We start from the raw sequence: 22171 nt of genomic DNA, 5'->3' as shown, positions 1-22171 counted from the left end.
CAATAGAGTATGAAGGGCTCAGGGTGACGGTGATGGAGTAAGAATGAGAGTGTCCGGGTTACAGAGATGGAATGAGTGTGAGAGGCTCAGGTTGATCGGGGCAGTGAAAATGTGAGGGGCTGGGGTGACCATGCCAGGGTAAGTGTGCGTGCCTGAGTGTGACGGGGACGAATGCACCTGTGTGAATCAGATTCACATTGATGCAGTGGATATGAGCGATTCAGGGTGACGGTGACGAAGTGATTGCGACCCTGCCAGGGAAATAGTGACGTAGCGAGTGCGAGGGGGCCAAGGTGACAGTGACTGAGTGAGTGTGAAGCTTTCTGGGTGTCAGGAGACAGAATGAATGTGAGGATGTCAGGGTGAAAGTGACAGAAGAGTGTGAGGTGTCTAGATGACAATGATATAGTGATTGTAAGAGGGTCAGGGTGGGAGTGAATGTGATGGGGTCAGTTCGATAGTGACCAAGTGATTTTGAGGGGTTCTGGGTGACGATGAAATACTGTACCCGATGGGGTCAGGGTGAAGTCACTGAGTGAGTGTGAGGCTTCCAGCTCATCACCTGTAGCTGTCAGTTAAAAAAAAACTCTTTATGGGATCCCACAATTTCTTTCTGATCTTCCCAGAATATCTAGGGATATAACTGGTTAGTTCCCAGGGATTTGTCTGTCTTTTATGCATTTTAAAACCTCCAGTACCTCCTGCTCTGTAATGTGGACTCTTTTGAAGACATCACTGTTTATTTCCCACACTTTCCCAATCTTTCTCCACAGTACGTTGAAACGTAAAATTTTCGTTTAGGATCTCAGCCATCTCACCAGGTTCCACACTTGGTTGGCCCCATTGATCATTAAGGAACCATATTCCATCCGTATTTAATCTTCTGTTGTTAATATACTTGTATTTTCCTCAGTTTGAACTACCAGCGCTTTCTCTAGTCGCCTTTGGTCCCTCCTGATTTCCCACTTAAGTGTATTACTTCACGTGCAATGTTCTTCAATGGATTCCCTTAATCCAGCTGGCTATATGTGACACGTGCTCCATTTCTCTTGATCAGAACCTCAATATCTCCAGTTATCCAGGTTTTCTTACTTGCATCAGCATTATCCTTCACACTAACTGGCCCTGAACTCTCACTTCATCTCTCTTATGAAAGCTTCCCATCTGCCTGACGTCACTTTACCTGCAAATAGCCTCCACAATCAATTGTTTATTGCTCTTGACTCATACATTCTGGATTCAGGCAAGGCCAGTTTTGAACAATAACTTGTGAACTAGCCATGTTCTTTTCCATCACTACTTTCAAACTAATACGATTGTGGTTACTTTGCCAAAGTGTTTCCCCACGAACGCCTCAGTCGCTTTCCCTACCTTGTTTCCCAAGTGGAGGTCAGGATTTACGCTTTCCTGCAGTCCGACCATTGACATTTTGATTGGGACAGTTTTATGGAACATGCCTAACAAATCCCTCCCATCCAAGCTGCGAACAGTCTGGCAGGCCCAGTCTAAGTTTGGAAAGTTAAAATGCCCGACCATTGCAACGCTATCATTCTTACAGATATCTGAGGCCTCCGACATATTTGATGCTCAATTTCCCACTGACTATTGAGGGCGTGTAGTGCAGTCATATCGAAGTGATGATCCATTCTCATTTCTCATTTCCACCATAACAGCATCACTGGCCGATCCCCAGGAATATCCTCTCTAAGTGCTTCAGTGATGTTTCACTGATCAAGAACTCCAATCCCCTCCTCTCTCACCTCCTGTTCTCTCTATCCTGTAGAATCTGTATCCAGGAACATTGAGCTGTCAGCCCTGTCCCTCCCTCAGCTGCGTTTCTGACAAATCTATGGTGTCGTAGTCCCATGTCCATGCACCAAGTTCATCTGCCTTATCTGTTAGGCCTGTTAAGTTGAAATAAAGTAGTTTAATTGATCAGTTTTCCCTTATAGTCTGCTGTATTCTTTCAGGCCTTGTCGAGTTAAATGGCTCTCTTGAAATTCTGTCCCAGCCTCAACATTCAGACTGCAGCCTGAGACCATCCCCCTCACTGTGGAAAACACCCTTACCTTTCATGTCATCTGCAAACTGAGTAATGATTACTTTTGCCTTCACATCCAAGGTGTTAATGTACATACAAATAGCAATGGTTCCTGCACAGATTCCTGTGGTACACCCACTGGTGAACGAATTTCAAACACAAAACCAACCCTCCAACAATTGTGGATTCAATATGCTAACTTGCCTTGGATCCCATTGGTTTGTTGGACCAGCCTTCCATGTGGGATCTTGTCAAAGGCCATAGTGAACTCCAAGGAACCCACATCATCTGCACTGCCCTCAATATTTTTAATGGTGATTTCAAACAAAACTCAGCTGAATTCATCAGACAGTATCTTCCTTTACCAAATCCGTGCTGACTATCCGTAATTGTCCCTAAGAACTGTTCCCAATGATTTCCCCTCATCCCTGCTGTCAGATATCTGCTCTGTAATTACTTGGCCTACCCCTGCTGCCATTCTTGAAAAAAGGAACCACATTAGCGATCCTCCATTCATTCAGCAGTTCACCTGTGGTCAGCAAAGCATTAAATATATCCGCCAGGGACCCAGCAATCTCCTCCCTTACCTCCCATAGCAGCCTGGGATACATCTCATTGGGCACGGGGAATTTCCCCACCTTTATGCCTGTGAAAACATTTAATACCTCTTTATTGATCTTAAGATGTTCTAGAACCTCACCATCCCGACTGAAATACCAGGCTACAAGGCCTTTCTCCTGTTTTAATACAGATGGGAAATCGTCATTGAATAATTCACCTAGTTCCTCTGGCTCCATGCACAGATTGTCCCTTTGGTATCCAACAGACCTCACAGTTTAGCTAGGAATCCTCTGACTCTGACTATAGTCATACGATATCGGGTAGATTTTCCTTAATAGTGTCTGCCAATGATATTTAATGGCCATTGCTTGCCCCTCAATTCTAAGTTCCCTGCCCTCCCTATACTTGTGAAGAGCTTCACCTGCTTTTATTGAACTGCATTTTGTCTATCAAACTGATGATATCACTTGATCAGTATTCATTAGTCTTGCTGCCTATGTCATTCGCACTTTATTTACACACTGTTCATGGATCCTCACTGTCTCATTTTAAAATACTCCACTTTCAAAATATAGCCCTGTCTGGAGGTAGCTCAAGACAGACTCTGTTTTCCATTTCCTGTCTCATTATAGGAGACTAAGTTGTGTGGGGGACAGACAGGAGACTGTGTGGCTGCAGAGGAGAGAACAGGATGGTGTGCTGCCTCCCGGCGTTCCAGGTCAAGGGTGTCTCTGAGCGGTTGCTGAACATTCTGAAGGTGGATGGAGAACAGCCAGAGGTCATTTTGCACATCAATCCACATGACAGAGGTAGAAAAATGTATCGGCTCCTGTGAAATGAGTATCGGGAATTAGGTAAGAAGTTAAAAAGCAGGATATTGAGGGTAGTGATCTCCCTATTACTGCCAGTGCCACGTGCCAGTGAGGATAGAAATAGAAAGATAGGCAGGATGAATGTGTGGCTGAGGAGCTGGTGTAGGGGCAAGTGTTTTCAGTTCTTCGATCATTGGGATCTCTTCTGGGGTAGAGGTGACCTGAACAAGTGGGGGGGGGGGGGGGGTTGGATTTGAACCAGAGGGGTACCAGTATCCCTTGGTGGTGGTGGTTGGGGAGCCGGGAGGTTGAGGTGGAGGTGGTGAGGGTGGTTGGCTGACTGGTGCGCATGAAGCCTGACTGGTGAGGGAGACGAGTTCAGAGCATGGATTGGCTCTGGAGAATGGGATTTTAAATCTATAACAGAAACATGGCTGAGAGATATAGGACATAGATTCACTCAATGTTTGTGAGATGATTTGTAGCTCGGGTGCTCGTTGTTGTGGTTCTGTTCGCTGAGCTGGGAATTTGTGTTGCAGACGTTTCGTTCCCTGTCTAGGTGACATCCTCAGTGCTTGGGAGCCTCCTGTGAAGCGCTTCTGTGATCTTTCCTCCAGCATTTGTAGTGGTTTGAATGAGCCGCTTCCGGTTGTCAGTTCAAGCTGTCCGTTGCAGTGGCCGGTATTTTGGGTCCAGGTCGATGTGCTTACTGATTGAATCTGTGGACGAGTGCCATGCCTCTAGGAATTCCCTGGCTGTTCTTTGTTTAGCTTGTCCTATAATAGTAGTGTTGTCCCAGTCGAAGTCATGTTGCTTGTCATCTGCATGTGTGGCTACTAAGGATAGCTGGTCGTGTCGTTTCGTGGCTAGTTGGTGTTCATGGATGCGGATCGTTAGCTGTCTTCCTGTTTGTCCTATGTAGTGTATTGTGCAGTCCTTGCATGGGATCTTGTACACTATTTTGGTTTTTTTCATGCTGGGTATCGGGTCCTTCGTTCTGGTGAGTTGTTGAAAGAGAGTGGCTGTTGCTTTGTGTGCTGTTATGAGTCCTAATGGTCGCAGTAGTCTGGCTGTCAGTTCAGAAATGCTCTTGATGTATGGTAGTGTGGCTAGTCCTTTGGGTTGCGGCATGTCCTCGTTCCGTTGTCTTTCCTTTTGGCATCTGTTGATGAAATTGTGCGTTTATCCGTTTTTGGCAAATACATTGTATAGGTGTTCTTCCTCTTTTTGCAGTTCTGGTGTACTGCAGTATGTTGTGGCTCTTTTGAACAGTGTCTTGATGGAACTTCTTTTGTGTGTGTTGGGGTGGTTGCTTTCGTAGTTCAGGACCTGGTCTGTGTGTGTGGCTTTCCTGTATATCTTTGTGGCTTTCCTGTATATCTTTGTGGTGAATGCTCCGTTAGGTGTTCTCTGTCTCATCACGTCTAGGAATGGGAGTTGGTTGACCTTTTCTTCCTGTCTAGTGAATCGGATTCCTGTGAGTGTGGCTTTGATGATCCGGTGTGTGTTCTCTATTTCTGTGTTTTTAATGATTACAAAGGTGTCATCGACATACCTGACCTAGAGTTTGGGTTAATTTGCAGTAAGACTGTTTGTTTTAATCTTTGCATTACCGCTTCTGCTATGAGTCCAGAGATGGGTGAGCCCATGCGTGTGCCGGTGATTTGTTCATATATTTGGTTGTTTAATGTGATGTTTGTTGTGAGGCCCAGGTCCAGTAGTTTGAGCTTGCCGTCTTTGTTGATAGGTTCAACGTCCTGTTGTCTGTTCTGTATGTCCAGCAGTTTGGCTATTCTTTCTCTGGCTCGGGTTTTGTCGATAGAGGTGAACAGTAGCGTTACATCGAATGAGACCATAGTTTCATCCTTGTCTATGTGTATATTTCGGATGAGGTCCAAGAATTCCTGTGTTGATTGTATAGAGTGTCCTGACCGGCTGATCAGGTGTTTCAGTTTCTGCTGTAGTTCTTTAGCCAGTTTGTGTGATGGTGTCCTTGGTTGTGATACTATTGGTCTGAGTGGGATGTCTGGTTTGTGCACTTTAGGTAGTCAATGGAATCTGGGGGTGTTGTTGCTTTCAGGTTTCATTATCTGTAGGTCAAACCTGGTTATCTATCCGTTTTTTGTAGGTTCCTCAGTGTGTTGTTTATCCTATTGGTGAGCTGTGGGATAGGGTCAAACTCCATCTTTTGGTAGGTGTTGATATCTGCAAGTAGTTGTTGAACTTTTTGGATGTAGTCTGTTTTGTCCAGGATGACCGTCATTCTGCCTTTGTCTGCTGGTAGTATGATTATGTTCTTATCGTTTCTTAGTGATTTTAGTGCTTCCCTCTCCTTGGTGTTGAGGTTATGTATTTGTCTTTTCCTTGTTATCAGAGGTACGATTCTTTGTCTCACTGTTTGTTGTGTCTTTTCTGTCAGTACATTATTCCTGAGTGTGCATTCTAGTGCTGCAAGGAGGTCTGCTGTATTCGTATCCCTGTGGTTGTAGTTGAGTCCCTAAGCCAGTATTGTTCTTTCCGTGTCTGTGAGCTGTCTGTGGGAGAGGTTTCTAACCCAGCTGTGTGTTGTGGTGTCCTCTCTGTTGAGTGTTAATTTGCCCATTTTTTCTTTTAGTGCCGTTGTTTTGCGGTGTGTGGTCCTGTTCTGTCCTATGGTGACGGCCTGTGCTATGGTCCGAGTCCATTCCTGATTGGTGTTTTTTTGAAATTAACGATTTTTGGCGCGCAATTTCTTGTCTGTATATGTGAAGTCTGTTGTGAGCGTCTGTAATCATTACCAGGATCATCCTGAGTCCGTTCTGTCTGGCTGTGTCCGTGGCTTGTGGGTTGTTGACTGGTAGTTTGTATCTGATACATGGTGGAAGGATTCGATTCTTTTGGCATTCGTGCAGGAACCGGAGTTGTTCGTACGTGGCGCTTAGGCGGTTGGCACAGGATTCCCATTTCCTGGCTTGTCTTAGCGTCTCTCGCCCGTAGGTTTTCAAAGTTTGTGAGAAGATTTGTAGCTCGGGTGCTACAAATGGCCAAATGGTACAAAAAATGGCCAATTTGGTATTCTCTTCCTCAGGCCATTTTGGACAATGTTATTTCAGAAAGGCAGCTTACTGCCATCTGCTGAAGGACAACTACGGACAACTAAAAGCAACCACCATGTTTCATGAGTCAATAAAAAAAAAATCATGGAAGCTAACATGACAGTTTGATAAAGTGGTTGAGGATGCATTATGAGTATGTAATAAGCAATCAAAAGGTTTGGAGTAAAGTTCCAGAATCAGTCCCTACCATGGTAGCTTCAATTAGTAAAAGAGTATGAAATGAAAATGCTGGAGTAATGAACAATAATGGCAGACCTACCAAAGGTTTGAAGCATGTTACATGGGTCTGTATTCTCCTTCAGAGGCGGACGTCTGACCTTCCTACCTGGCCTGCCCTACCCGTTCAACAATAAGGTGGTGGTCCTTTCCTGTGCCGAACCTGACTCAGAAACCCATCAGGGGAAAGTGAGGACTGCAGGTGCTTGAGATCAGAGTTGAGAGTGTAGTGCTGGAAAAGCACAGCAGGTCAGGCAGCATCCGAAGAGCTGGAAAATCAACGTTCCAGGCATAACCGCTTCATCAGGTATCCTAACGAAGGCGTCATGCCTGAAACGTCGATTTTCCTGCTCATGCTCCTCGGACGCTGTACTTTTCCAGCACTACAGTCTCGGCTGAGAAGCCATTTGGCTGTAATAAAGCTTCTTAAGAAAGATCAACCATAATTAGCCGAGCAAGATGGCAGGCCTACAAAAAGGTAACTGATGACCACCTTCTTGGGATATGTGACTCACATTTTCATAAGTCAGTGAAGATTTCAAAAAATGCAAATGACGGTGAGTCAAGGTCTTCAGACAGAGTCCGGTACACACTTAAGACTGATGACTGGATGCAAAGCCTCCAGTGATGTTGCTGTGAACAGCAAGAGAGTTCTTGCCAATATTGCACTTCAATAATTGTTCATGATGTAAAGTGTCAGATTTATTGCATTTCTGTTTGTGACCGCTTTCTGTGCATTTCCAATATTAATCACAGTGTTGATATCATGACACCAGTATTACCAAACTCCAGTTTGATGCTGAATGGACGGGGTTTGGAATACCATCGTTTGCCCAGGGTGAAATTTGAATTCACAGAAAGCCTGGAATCGGAAAGAAAGCCAAATGGTGACCATGTAACCCGAGTCAATGAAAAAAAAAATACAAAAACAGCTGGTTCGCGAATGACAAGGCATCTGTCAACTTTCCATGGTCTGGCCGACATGAGAAAGGTAATTGGGAAGTAATTGACTGTGTTCTGATAGGGACTCATTGCTGACCCTAACCAGAAAGTAATACATGTAACAAAACCTCACAACATTATCAATTAAATGTAATTGTTGCGGCAGTTCCTGATATCATTTCAAGTATTTCACGTGAATATTCTATAATGCACTTTGAGTGATATTGCACCGTCTGAACGGGCTAATATATAAATCAGTGGGACATTCAGAGTAGATCCAATTCAACACTGAAGTTTAATTGCAGAATTTTCAGCACTGAATTTTTAACCAAAATAAAAGTTTTAAATTGTGTTTATCGTCCATAAATAAATAAAACCGGTTGCAGTTCGTCTTCATAAATTTGTATTCACTTCTGAAAATGGTCACCATTCTTAAAATAAACTTGTTTCGATTTTAGTCTTACCAACAAATCACTCCTTTCATCTGGCTTTGCTGTCACCATCACTTCCTTGAAACCAATTAAGCATTTATGTAAATAAACACAGAAATAGAATTCTCAGAATAGATTACAGAACAACAAAAACCTAATTTATAATTCCCCACAAGCACAGTACACGAATTGTGGAAAAAATGCAAATAACTCAATGGATTCCAACACTAATTGATGTTAGGACATTTTAATACATAAGTTGTATGATTGTTGAATGACAGAGGTATCAATTGTCATGTTTAGTCAAAATAAAAACTATAATTAAGAGATACATTGGCACAGCTAATATTTCTGTCTCTCTTTTTCTCTCTTCCCCTCCTGCCTTCCCACCATTTTGCTTTATATCTGATGCCTTGTTTTGCCTCTCCACAATCGGACAATGTTTTCCTTAATAACTTGAAGCCAACACCTCACCAACATATGCTCTCAGCCAAATTCATTCCATTTCATTAGAGAGATTTGAGTCAAGATTTTCTCAAAAATCGGTCTGAGTATTGAGTTATCTGGAAATGCTTGATTAGAATGAGGCTGCAAGACTTTACTGTGATAGCGTTATCATTGTATCTAAGCAGTATTATTCTTGGCGAAGGAATGTTTAATGGTTCAGGGCAATGCTTATTTAGACTATAATTAACTTTTACTGCACATCTCATAGAATGTTTAATATTGTAGAGGTCGATTTATTCTGTATCGACTCTGTGTTGTACCTACTCTGGGAGGGTTTTTTTTTAGGGAATCCGGGATGCAGCTCTATTCTGTGTCTAAACCAAAATATATTTGACATGATTGCATTGGACAGCAGAATATAGAGGGAGATTTACCCAGCGCATTACATGAGCTGTACAATCACGGAAAACATTTGATGTAGCCGTGTCAAGGGGCTTGGACTCCTACCCACTGTCTTTCTGATTTTGAAATGCTTGATACCAGAATAAAAAGGGAACAACACTATGCATCGAAACTTTGTTATACAAGCAGATTATTATCTACAGGCACATACGCAAATCATCTATGAACAACCCTTGCAGTGTTTAATGGATGAATGCTGAGAGAGCTTTAATATGCAATATGTGTCTATTCCATGCAACACATCCCGACTGTGTGTTTGATATGGGAGTTTAAATGTAGTTTTGATCTATCGTTAACCTTTTCTGTGACAGTCGTGGTTGTGTTTGACAAATATTCAACAGAACTGGAGGACTCTATGACTAGAAATGCAGTCACTGCATTCGAGGCAGAATGCAATGCCATCAAACAGGGAGAAAGATGATCCCTGTCTTTTTTCATGATGAGGAGAGATTGAAGCAGCTGGGCTTCAAACATGAAATTTAAATGAGGCCGAGATAATTCTGAAAAGACTAACTTAGAGCAAAGGAAAATGATAGGGAACCAGAAGCATCCTGTTCAGCCAATGGAGTTTGGTCATCCAATCAATGACATCATGGCTGAATTGGTAATCCTCAGCTCCACTTTCCAGCGTTTTAACTGTTAGCATTGATTCAATTACCAAATCAAAATCTGTCCATTTCAGCCTTCGAAATACTGAATGACCTAACCTCGACAGTCTGCTGTGGAAATGAATTCCACAGATTCACAACATTCTGGGAGACAAAATTTTCTTCTCCCTGAAATTTGTGACCACTAATTCAGAGATTCTACTCCCTGATTCCAAAACTCTCCCACAAGGGGAAACAACATTTCTGCATTTACACCATCAAGTTTCCTGAAAATAATAGATGTTTCAGAATGTCAGTACTGAATCTTCTGTGTTGCAATGAGTATAGGTCCAAACGACGCAATCTCTACTCTTAAGACAGTCCCTCCAACTTTAGGATCCGTCGACTAAACCTCATGTGGATTGTCTCACATTCCAGTCTACCTTTTCTTTGTGATATGAGTCCCAAGAACAGGTCACAGTATTCCAGCTGTGGTAAGATTAGAGCTTCTTTTCAGTTTTAACAAAGATTATAGTCAGACAGATATCCAGCACAGAAACAGGCCCTTCGGTCCAACTGCACTGACCAGACATCCCAATCTGACTGATTACCATTTGCCAAACATTTGGCCTATCTTCCTCTAAATGTTACCTGTTCATACACCCATCCAGGTGCCTTTTAAATGCAGTAATTGAACCCGCCTCCACCACTACCACTGGCAGCTTTAACCATACATACACTTGAAAAGGTTACCCCTCAGGTTCTTTTCAAACATTTCTCCTCTCACCTTAATCCGCTGTCCTCTAGTTTTGGACTCTCCCACTCGAGGAAAAAGGCCTTGGCTATTCACCATATCAATGCCCCACATTATTTTATAGGTCTTGTTCAGGCCACTCCTCAGCCTGCTTTCCTCTCACTGCAGGGAAAAGAAAAGCCCCAGCCTATGCAGCCTCACCTTACACCTTAAACACTCCAGCTCCAACATCATTCTTGGAAATCTTTTCTACATCCTTCATGTTTCACAAAATCCTTCATAGAAATGGTCAGCGAACTTTGTCTGTAATAATTCTAAAAGTGGCCTCATAGATGTTCTGTACAGCTGAGACATGACATCTCGACTCCTACACTTAATGTTATGACCAATGAAGGAAAGCATGCCAAACACCTTCTTCCCCACCCTGTCTACCTGCAACTCCACTTTCAAGAAATGATGCATCTGCACCCTTTGGTTTCTTTGCTCAGCAACACTCCGCAAGGCCCAAACATTAATTGTATATGTCTTGCCCTGGTTTGCCTTGCAAAAATGCAGCACCTCACATTTATTTAATAAAGCATTAATAAAGAATCTTGTCAAACAACTTGTTCCAGTCTAAATGGAAAAGATCTACAACACTGTCTTCATCAATCTGCTTTGTCATTTCTTTAACAAACTCAGTCAAATTAGTGTGACACGATTTCTCATGCAAAACGCCATGGTGACAATCCCCAATCAACCCTTGCCTTTGAAAATGCATGCAATTGGCTATCCCTCAGAATCCCCTCAAACAACTCACCCACCACTGATATCAGGTTCAGAGTTCATTGGGTTGTTGGGTAAATGTAGTCTTTTCTACTGCAATTCCTCCATTGGTCACAGCAAATTATTGGTGTAACCAGGTTGATGATATGGCCAATGATATAGGTCTCACATTGGGTCAGAGACAATCTCGGAAGAGGTCAGGTTGATTTCATTCATTTGTTAAAATAAAACTTCTTTCCGAAAACAAAGTTCCTCAAACTATGATGGAAAGGTGAATGTCAAACAGAATAGAAATTACAAAAGTGTACATTGATACTTCCATTTATAAAAAACTGAGAAGCACAAACTTACACAGACACACACACAGATACATACAAAGACAAGCACACTCAGACACACCCAAGCAGACACACAGACATGCACACACAAACACACTCAAACAGACACACAGACATATACACACAGACACACTCAAACACACAAAAGCACAGACACAAAAACACGAGTCCCGCGAGTCGTTGATGTTTTGGAGAAATCTATCAATCTCAGCCTTCTGCATATTAATGATGGAATCACCGGAGCCTCTGGTGACACCGATGTTAAACGTCCAGCCCATTCTGAGTTCCCACATGTCTGTCACTGTTCTGAGAAATACTGGTTTTGTGCATTTGGAGCTCTGCTTAACATTTCCTCTGCTACAATATTTATGGCCTTCTGTCACTGTCATATTCTATGATGTGCCGTGATCGTGTCGTGGTTAGTATTCTGCGTTATAGCCGCTATAACTTCGGCTCAAATCCGAATCTCGGTGTTAATCTCTTTCTCTGCCCCAGTGTTTGTGTTACAACTTAGAAATCAATTGTTTTAACATGGTAATATTCTCAGCAGCAACGTTTTTAATCACTGCAAATTCCGCTCGCTCACATCTCTGCCTATCATATGTCAGAATTCAAATCCAACCGTTCTCAGAAATTCCTCTCCATTCAATGATCACTAACCGTCCTTTCCGTCCGCCCACATACCACCCCCCACCCCACCCCCATTTCATTAATTTGGAGATAGTTGAGTTGGACTGGGGTTTGCTAAGTTATAAATCACACAACACCAAGTTTTAGTCTTACAGGTTAATTGGAAGTTCTAGACTTTGGAGCGCTGCTCATTCATCATGTGTTTGTTGAGTTCTTTCCTATTTCTTAAAGGCACTGACGAATCGAAAACTCACTCTCACATTGACACCACACAGTCTGGGGTGCTGTGGTAATTGTTTCTGGGTGAATGTGTCCCAATCTGACGATCAGGAACTTCAAACTAGCTGATCCATTTGGATGCCATGGTTTTGAGATCTGTCTTCATGTAGGAGCTTTTACTGACATGACCAGAGATTATTGGAGCATTAGGTTCAGGAAAATGACACACGGCAGTATAGGGAATAAGTGACTTTATTGGAAAATACTTGTTCCACATCTTTCTGCAATGGCCGTGTGCTACTATCACTGGGCTGCTACTTCCAACCCCGAGTTAATGTGACTACGGTACGGATTCGGCTCCAACTGTACTAAGTGGTAGAATTAGGTTGCAGTAAATAATTGGGACTACAAATGCGGTGACTCCTAAACATTTTTGGCAAATTCTTGAAAAAGCAAAGCCATCGGATTCATTAACATCATTTGAGGATGGAAACCGCCATTCTTACCTGGTCGGGCCTCCATGTGACTCCAGAACCCTTTGTGATAAGGTTCAGTATCAACTGCCTGCTGGGCAATTAGGGATAGCAATAAATGCTACCGAGCCAGCGACGCACATTATCCTGTAACAGAATTTTTAAAAACGTTCATTTGGCTCGAGTCAGTGTATTGCGTGCAGTTCTGCAATTCATATTATAGCATGGAAGTGACCGCACTGGGTACGGTGCAAGAGAGATTCGTAAGGATATTTTGCGGGCTGAAGAGTTTCAGTTATAAAGAGAGACAGGACAGAAATGGGTTGTTTGTCGCCGAGCAGAGGAGATTGAGAGAAGACATGATTGAGATGAACAAAATAATGAGGGAAATTGATAGAAAGAAAGTTTTCCTATTGATGGACAGATCGAACACTGGGGGCCAGAGATTTCGGGTAAACAACGGCAAGGTTTCAATAGCTTTATCAACCAGCGGGTGGTTGGAATTTGGAATGCACTGTCCGTAAGGTTCTGCGAGACAGAAATCCTCATAACCTGAATAAGTATCCACATATGAATTGGTGCTGCCAAGACATATAAGGCAATGGGCTAAACGATGGAAAATTTGATTCATTTCCTTAAGTAGTTAGAACATAGAACATAGAACAATACAGCGCAGAATAGGCCCTTTGGCCGTCGATGTTGCTCCGAACTGTGAACTATTCTCAGCTCGTCCCCCTGCACTATCCCAAAATCATCCATCTGCTTATCTAAGGATTGTTTACATCTCCCGAATGTGGCTGAGTTGACTACGTTAGCAGGTAGGGCATTCTACGCCCTTACCACTCTCTGCATAAAGAATCCGCCTCTGACATCTGTCAAATCTATCACCCCTCAATTTGCTGCTTTGCCCCCTCGTACACACTGCTGTCATCATCCTAGGAAAAAAGATTTCCACTGTCTACCCTATCTAATCCTCTGATCATCTTATATTTCTCTATCAAATTCCCTCTTAGCTTTCTTCTTGCCAAATTAGAGCAGGTTCACGTCTTTCAGCCTTTACTCAGAAGATCTTCCCTCCAGACCAGGCAACGTCCTGGTAAGTCGTCTGTTCACCTTTTCCAGTGCTTCCACATCCTTCACCGAAATATGGGGCAAAGAACTGAAGACAATATTCCAAGTGTGGCCGCACCAGCGTTTTGTATATTTGCAGCATGATATTGCAGCTCCGAAGCTAAATCCGTCTACAAATCAAACCCATCACATCATATGAATTCTTAACAGCACTATCCACCTTAGTGGCAACTTTCAGGGATCTATGTACATGGACTCCAAGATCCCTCAGCACAAAGAGTATTTCCATCGACCCAGTACTCTGCCTTCCTGTTATCCTTCCCAAAGTGCATCACCTCACATTTAGCTGCATTGAACTGCATTTACCAACTCTCAACCCAATTCTGCAGTTTATGAAAGTCCCCCTGCAATATGTAACATTCTTACCACTACTCCACCAACAACTTTAGTATCGTCTGGAAACTTACTAATCCATCCACCTATGCCTGCGTCTAAGTCATTTATGAAAATGACAAGTAGCAGTGGTCCCAAAACAGATCCTTGTGGTAGACCAGTAGTAACCAGCTATTTTTGGCAAATGCGGCCACAACAGGCTGAAGGGCTTCATTCGACAAAATTTTCCTCGACAGTATCGTGGTTAGTGTCCCCGCCTGACACAGGATTTAAATCACCGCCGGGGGCATTGTAATTATTTTAAAACAGTCGCTCTGTTCCCCAGTGAAGATTATTAATGTTTATCGTTCCATTCTCGATTGGACATGTCACAGAATGTACAGTGCTCTCTGAGTCAGTGTGGGGAAGATCTGCAGCTCCCGGGGCAGACAGAATGTAGATGAAAGTGCAAACACGTGACTTCTGCAAGCTTCACACTGTGTCCGTGTTGGAATGAAAATCATTTGATACACTTATTCCAGATTGAAATGTTCACTGGAAGCATGAAGCTGAGGGAGAAACATGGTAAAGCGTTTCAGATCTGAGAGCAGAAACATTTCCTGCAGCAATAATGAGGTTGCACAGCACGAAGTCGCGTTTGGATGCTTTGAATTCGTGTTGATAGGCGCAGCTTGCTTTCACTAGGCTGAGTTACGAGGGTATAAAGCCAGTAAAATGAGAGATATGGTGCTTACTGTGGTGGTATATTTACTCAGTGGTGAGCACTTCTGTTCGTTCTGCAGGTTCGGCGGATTGGCCATGTTAAATTGCCCTCTCGTGTACAGGGAGTGAATTCAATAAGTTAAGTTAATTAGCCATGGGTAATGCGGGGATAAGGTCAGGAGTAACACGATGCTAGGTTTTATTCCAGTTGGTTTATTTGAAATCACATGCCAGAGGCCTGTCCCTTCTTCAGGTGAAATATACGGGGATAGAGAGAGGGACTATCTCTGGTTGAGATACTCTTCTGTCACTCAGAGAATCCGTTTCCAAAACATTTGGAAAGGCACATTTGGAGATACACAAGCAGTGAATTTTACTCAGAGAGAGACAGCCTGTGCCGGGGTTTAAGTATCAAAGTGGGGTGTGGCGGATGAAAAGTGCGAGGAATTCAATGTCTAATTTAGAAGACATTAAATGCAAAGAAATACCGTGAACGGGTGCATCTGAATAAGATTCGGCCAAAAAAACCCAACGGTTTTGAAGAATTTGCATTAATATTCCACATGAAGCATTATAATTGGAACTGAGCCGATGTGATTGTTTGTCAAGGAAAGACATTCCATGATGAATAGGAAGTGACCCGTCGTTTGGAGATCGATTTCCTGCTTTAATCATATGCCTTAAAGATTTGAGGACAATCACCATGATGTTGGGTTCATTTGATACCCACTGAATTCGGCCAATGTGACTGAGCACCAAAACGGGCATTTTGCTTTTGCAGTTTAACCTTGTATTTTTATCATCAGTGTTTCGTTTAAGCTGAAATGAATTCGAAGTGAAATTTATTATATCTTTAAACGTTCCAACGAAGTATATCCAATTCACTTCCGGTCATTGCACTGAACAGAGTGAGGTTGCAGCAAAATTAATAAAATGAAACGAACAAAACAGCATTTCCAGGAATTTTACCCAGCTCAGGTTCAGCCATAGGAGAAAGGCCATCGAGCTATAATATGACCTTCACTTCTCTCTTCATATACGCTTCTTCACGTGCGAGAGAATCTGACTGAATAAATTATGAGTCGAGGCGAAATGTGGGTGTGAATGTGACGGGCATTTCTTGTTCGAAGGTTCATTCTGAGACAGTTCTCACTCGGAATGAATTAAGGACAGCTGTTCCTTCCAAGGGCCATGTTGATTTCTTGGAGTTTGCTGGTATTATTCCGCTGAAAGCAGGAACATAATGGTGTGGATTCGATTCTGCTCAGGGAATTTCTCATCCCTACCTTCACCATACATACTTTTGATGTATCACATGTCAGCCCATTGTGACAGCCCATTAAGTGGCCAAGAGCTTAAAGTGGTGGTTTAGTAATTCATTGAGTACGTGTGGGTTCGAATTCTATTCGGCTTTCTCCTTCCATTAAACACAGATGTGGTCTTCCTTTGTGTCTTCTATTCTTTGGTTGACATGGGATGGAGAACGTTGCTCTTGTATGGGAGGGTAACGAATAATTGAAACCACATCAAAGTCGAAATAAACCATTTCGGTTCTGTTGTAAGTCAAATTGGGATAATGAATGTCAATGCAACTTTTCTTTCCTCCTTTCATTCCATCTTGACTTTCTAGGAATTAACATCGAATGAAGGAGAAACAAATAAGGAGAGAACGGGAGCAACAATTTATCCAGTGGGATTGTGAATTACTGTTTTAACGTAACACTCCTCACTGACCAGTATTTAAAACGGTCAATTGGAATTGGAACCACAGAAAACTTCTGCAATGAAACGAACCTTTCATTCTTCCACAGCTTTTTGCTGTGTGTGAATCATAACTGCGAATCATCCTCCAGCGTGATCACAAAGTTGCCAAGAATATAAGGTTCACAAATTTTCTTTAACAATCACAGCTTCTGCATATATCCATTTGTGGTGTGTCGATTGTCATTTGTTGCCTCCAGGTCTTGAAGATCTTAGACCCCTCAAGAGGGCCCTTTTGGTTCGTGATCGGTCAAAAGAATCAACGAACGCGGTCTGTTCAAAAAGCAAGCGTCATTAGTTTATTGAATTAAGGTGCCTTGAAGCAATTCTATCCAGCAACACGGAGGTTAGAGCTTCTGTTTTCCGTGGTGAAATTGCACAGTTACATTTGAAAATTAGGCATTATATACACTTTTTTTCCAGGAATACTACAGCCTTAATTACGAGAAAGACTAATCACATATAATATTGTGACATGATTTGCAGCATGTTAATCCAATGATAATTCCTGGGAAAGAGTTCTTAATTACAAAAACGGCCAATCAACTGTAATATGGAGGCAAGATTGACAACATGTTAATCCAATGGTAATTCCTTAGTAAGGAAATCTTATTTACATAAGTTGTCATACCATGGCAAGAGTTCAAGGTTATTTCAAATGGTCAATTAATGTTTCAGTATTCATTTTATGCAAACTCTGTTGTTCTCTTTGCTTAACATTTCATCTTATTTCTGCAAATCACCAGCACAAGTTCGCAGGGTTCAATCACTATTCTCAGCCATTTCATCGTTATCTTTTAAATTGAAAAATAATTGCGTTAAACAGAAATCAACATATACTTATTGCGTCAAGGAATAAACTAAATTCAAATTTTAGATCCTCATCTCCCCCCTTTGGTCATTCTATGACCACATCATAAAGGCATGGAACAAATCATTCCAATTTGATGGCAGTAAAAGACTGCATTACTTCTTCTTCCTTCGAAGGGGAACCAAGGGCAGGCAATGGCGTTTCCTCATCTTCATCTAAGTGGAGAAGAAGAATTTTCTGGTTGTAACCAATATTGTCATTAGAAGTTAATATTTTAGCAATAATGCACTTCACTATCGCAATACCAACAAAAAGACCAATTAAAACCATAGCACTATACATAGCTGTATTAATTAGCCAGTTGCACATTTCTTCTTCATGAGCTTATGAGGCTAGTTCCTGATCTGTTTGATCAGTTTGATAATCCTTGTCGATCACTTCATCCTATCTCGTCGGAATTCTAAACTTATCAATAAAAGAAAGTGTTAGACCAAATGATGCAGGAGTGGAAGTCGGCCATTCAGACCACCGAGTCTGCTCGAACATTTAATGAACTCATGGCTGATCTGATAATCCTTAACTCCATTCTCCTGCATTGTCTCGATAAAGATTCATCGTCTTTCTGATTAAATATATGTCTGGCACAGTTTGAAAATACCCAGCAACTCAGCCTCAACAGCAGTTTCGGGAATAAGGTCCACAGATTCACTGGCCCCTGAGCAAAGAAATTCCTCTCCATAATTTCCGAATTATGTAGGCAATATCTAATTCAGAGATTATGTCCTCTGGTGCTCTCCTCACACCAGAGGGAAACCACATGTCCGTTACCCTGTCAAAATCACATGAATATTTAACGTTTATGAATGTTATTACGTGATTATAGCGCTCGCTCTCCTCCCCACATCTTTTGCTTCAAGGAGATTAATCCCAGCCTAACCAATCTTTCCAAGAAGCTCCATTTTATCCAATGTTGGCAACATATTCGTAAATATCTGCTGTTCCCTGCAGCATTCTTGCATATTATGAAGGCAGGTAGAGACACTTATGAGAAGCAAAAGTTGAAATTTCAGGCAAAGACAGGAATTGGAACTTGAAATCAGATAAGGATAGGAATCGGATTAGTCCACACAAGGAATAAATAACGTAATGAGAACTCTGACAAATGAGAATCAAATTATATACCATTGACATTCAGTGGATTTACTGTAACCTAACCCTCATGTAATCGTCTGCGGAGCTAGTATTTAGGAAAAACGGACTGAGACTGGCTATATAATCACTTTGACAACGGAAACTTGTGAGTTGGTAGATATTTTTGTTTACAAACTCCACTCTTGCCTCTGTGAAGCCTGCATAGTTTGTAAGGCACAATTGCGATGTGGAACAGAACTCTCTCCATTTGCCTGGAACTTCAGCCCTCCATCTTTTATCTTAAAATTTTTAAACATGTTGATTCATGCAGTGACCAGACTTGTGCTCAGTCCTTTTGCTGTTCCTTAAACTGCAAAAGTTCTACTATCCTACACAGCCTGTGGTCGACAACAGCAAATATCCAATCACCCTCTGAATCAACTGATTCCCCATAAGATTAGAGTGGTGCTTGAGAAGCACAGTCGGTCCGCCAGCATCTGAGGAGCAGGAAAAATCGACATTTCAGGCAAAAGCCCTTCATCACGAATGAGACTGGGAGCCTATGAGAAGGAGAGATAAATGGGAGGAGGTGGGGCTGTGTATAAGTTAGCTGAGAGTGCAGTAAGTGGATGGAGGAGGGGTGAAGGTGGTATGTCACAGAAGAAGGTGGAGCGGATAGGTAGGGATGAAGATACACGGGTGGGACAGGTCAGGAGGACAGCGTTGAGCTGGAAAGTTGGAACTGAGGTAAGATGGGAGGAACGGGAATGAGAAAACTGATGAAGTGCACATTGATGCCAAGAGGTTGAAGGGTCCCAAGGCAAAGGATAAGGGTTTCTTCATCCAGGTATCGGGTGGTGAGACACTGGCGATGGAGGAGGCCCAGGACCTGCATTTCCTCAGGAGAGTGGGAGGGGGAGTTGAAATATTTGGCCAAGAAGCAGTGGGGTTGATTCTTGCGGGTATCCTGTAGATGTTCTCTGAAGTGCTCTGTGAGAAGACTTCCGGTCTCCCCAATTTAAAGGAGACCACATCGGGGACAACGGACGCAATAAATGATATGTGTGGAACTGCAGGTGAACCTTTGTTGAATGTGGAAGGCTACATTGGCGCCTTAGACGAGGTGCGGGGGAAAGATATGGCTGCATAACGATAACGATGCAGGGGAGATTTGCCAGGCTATTGTCTGGGCTGAACAAGGGAGATTGTCCAACTGGAGTTGTTTTACTTAGAGCAGAGGAGATTGAGTGGGGTTATGATTCAGATGTACAAAATACTGAGGGATATGGATAGTATACACTGAAATAAATGTTCATTTGATAGAGATTTCGATCATGGAGGGCTATCGATTTAAGGTCAGAGGCGGAAAGATTAGAGTGAATGCGTGGAAAAAACTTTTTCAACCAGTGTGTCGTTGAAATCTGGAACTCAGCGTATGCCAAGCAACTGAGAGGCAGAAATCCACATAACTTCCTGAAGTATTCAGACGTGAATTTATGATGCCAAGACACATAAGGCTATGGGTCAATTGGTTTAAAAAGGAGTTAGGACAGTAAAGCGCTTGTTATTGAACAGTACAGATATTCTGTTCCTAAGTGTGGGTTATTAATACCTGTCCTTCCATTCTCGAAGTGACATGTCACAAGTGCTGTCTGAATCAGCGTGGGGAAGTATTACAGATTCCGGGGAGACACATGAACGAGAAAGTGCAAAGACGTGACTTTGGCAAGCTGTACCTAGAATCCGTGTTGGAATGAAAATCATTAGATACTTTTGCTTCGTACTTACAGCTGGAACGTCAGGAAGATATACATTCTACCGCACTTTCCACACGACCTCATCCCACTGAATATCACCCATTACTGACACTATGCAGGAAATTTCTCTCTATACACCCTGGTCCAATCCTCCTTGATCCCCAGCACTTCCCCATATGGCACCATACTACGAAATCTCTGAAGGTGTAATGCTGCTCGTTTACGATATCTCTCCTCACTGTGTAAGGTTCCAGTGACTTGTCTGACTATTAATCAATTTAGCAAACTACATTTCCAACTCACAAAGTGATATCGTAAAGATTGGGGAGACAGAAAATAGAGCGGGTGACAAATGTGAGTAAACCTACGTTCTGTCTGCAAGCAAAGAAAGACACTGAGCTTCCAGGTTCCAGTCACTGCAACATCCCACTGTGTTCCCATGTTTCATGTCAGTTTGGTCTGCTGCAGAGCTCCCGCAGAGCACAGCGTGAGTTGCAAGAGCGGCACGTCATTTCCTACTGAGAGACCATGCAATCTTCAGTACCCAACATCGAATCCAATCATTTTAGACACTGTCCACCTTCTTTCACGTCACTGCCCCACCTACACGTACCATCAGCTCCAAAGGTAGATCATTACGCTGGAAAATCTCTCTCCCAGATGCACCAGACCTGCTGATTTTGTTCAGATATTTCTGTTTTTTTTTGGAGAACTTGTTCTGTTCTGATCGCCAGACTTCAGGAAGCGTGTGTTTTCACGAGAGGGTGTTCAGAGGAGATTTACCAAGGTGCTGCCAAGGCTCGACCATTCCGATTGCGAAGATAGGTGGAAGTGAGGGCTTCAGGTGCTGGAGCTCAGAGTCGAGGGTGGAGTGTCGTTGAGGGTGGAAAAGCACAGTAGGTCAGACATAATCTGAACAGCAGGAGAAGCAATGTTTCTGGCACAAACCACCGCCATTCCATTTCCACCTGATGTGTGGAGGAAGACTGTCTCATATTCCATCTTCGAACCATGCAACTACACGGGAAAAATGTGTAGTTGAACAGCTTCCTCATTTCACTTCCTCCCACATTATACCATTCGCAAGCCTCCAACTAGGCACTACCTACTTGACCAGTCGATCAAACACCCCTCTGAATTATCACCTTTTCCTTCACCTTCATCCACCTGTCGCTTTCCAGATACTTTACCACCAACAGAACCCCCCTGCCTCTTATATCTCAACACCGACCTACAAGCCTCATTCCTGATGAAGGGCTCATACAGAGAATGTCGATTCTCCTGCTCCCGGATGCTGCCTGACATGCTGTGCTTTTAACACACTGTACTGTTGCCACTGCAAAGATAGATGAGCTCGGCTTAGGCTCTTTATCTGACAGTGGGGAAAGCTGAGACATGAACTGATAAACGTGCACAGAAAGGAGAGAGATATATGTGATAGGAATAAACTTCATATGAGAAGGGTTAGTAATCCGGGATGTAGCAAGAGAGAGAGTATTCAGAGAAGATTTAGGAAGAATGCTTTCATCCTGAGAGTGTTGTTTGTCTGGAACTCCCTGTTTGAACGTGTGGTAAAGCTCAGAGTCATCAGAACATTTCCGGAGTATTTATCCGAACAATTGAGGAGCTAGCCCTTAATGACGAGGTACTGGAAAGTGGGGCAAGGATAAACAGATGTTCGATGAAAGACTTGAAACCGTATCTTTGTGTGCAGCAAAATGGAGGCTACGCAGCTCTGTGGCGAAATGAAAGATGTTTTAGACTTCCACTGC

This window comes from Chiloscyllium punctatum, chromosome 33, assembly GCF_047496795.1.
Source record: "Chiloscyllium punctatum isolate Juve2018m chromosome 33, sChiPun1.3, whole genome shotgun sequence".
NCBI classification, from domain to species: Eukaryota; Metazoa; Chordata; class Chondrichthyes; order Orectolobiformes; family Hemiscylliidae; genus Chiloscyllium; species Chiloscyllium punctatum.
The sequence above is the reverse complement of the archived record's forward strand: the minus strand, read 5'-3'. Positions refer to the sequence as shown.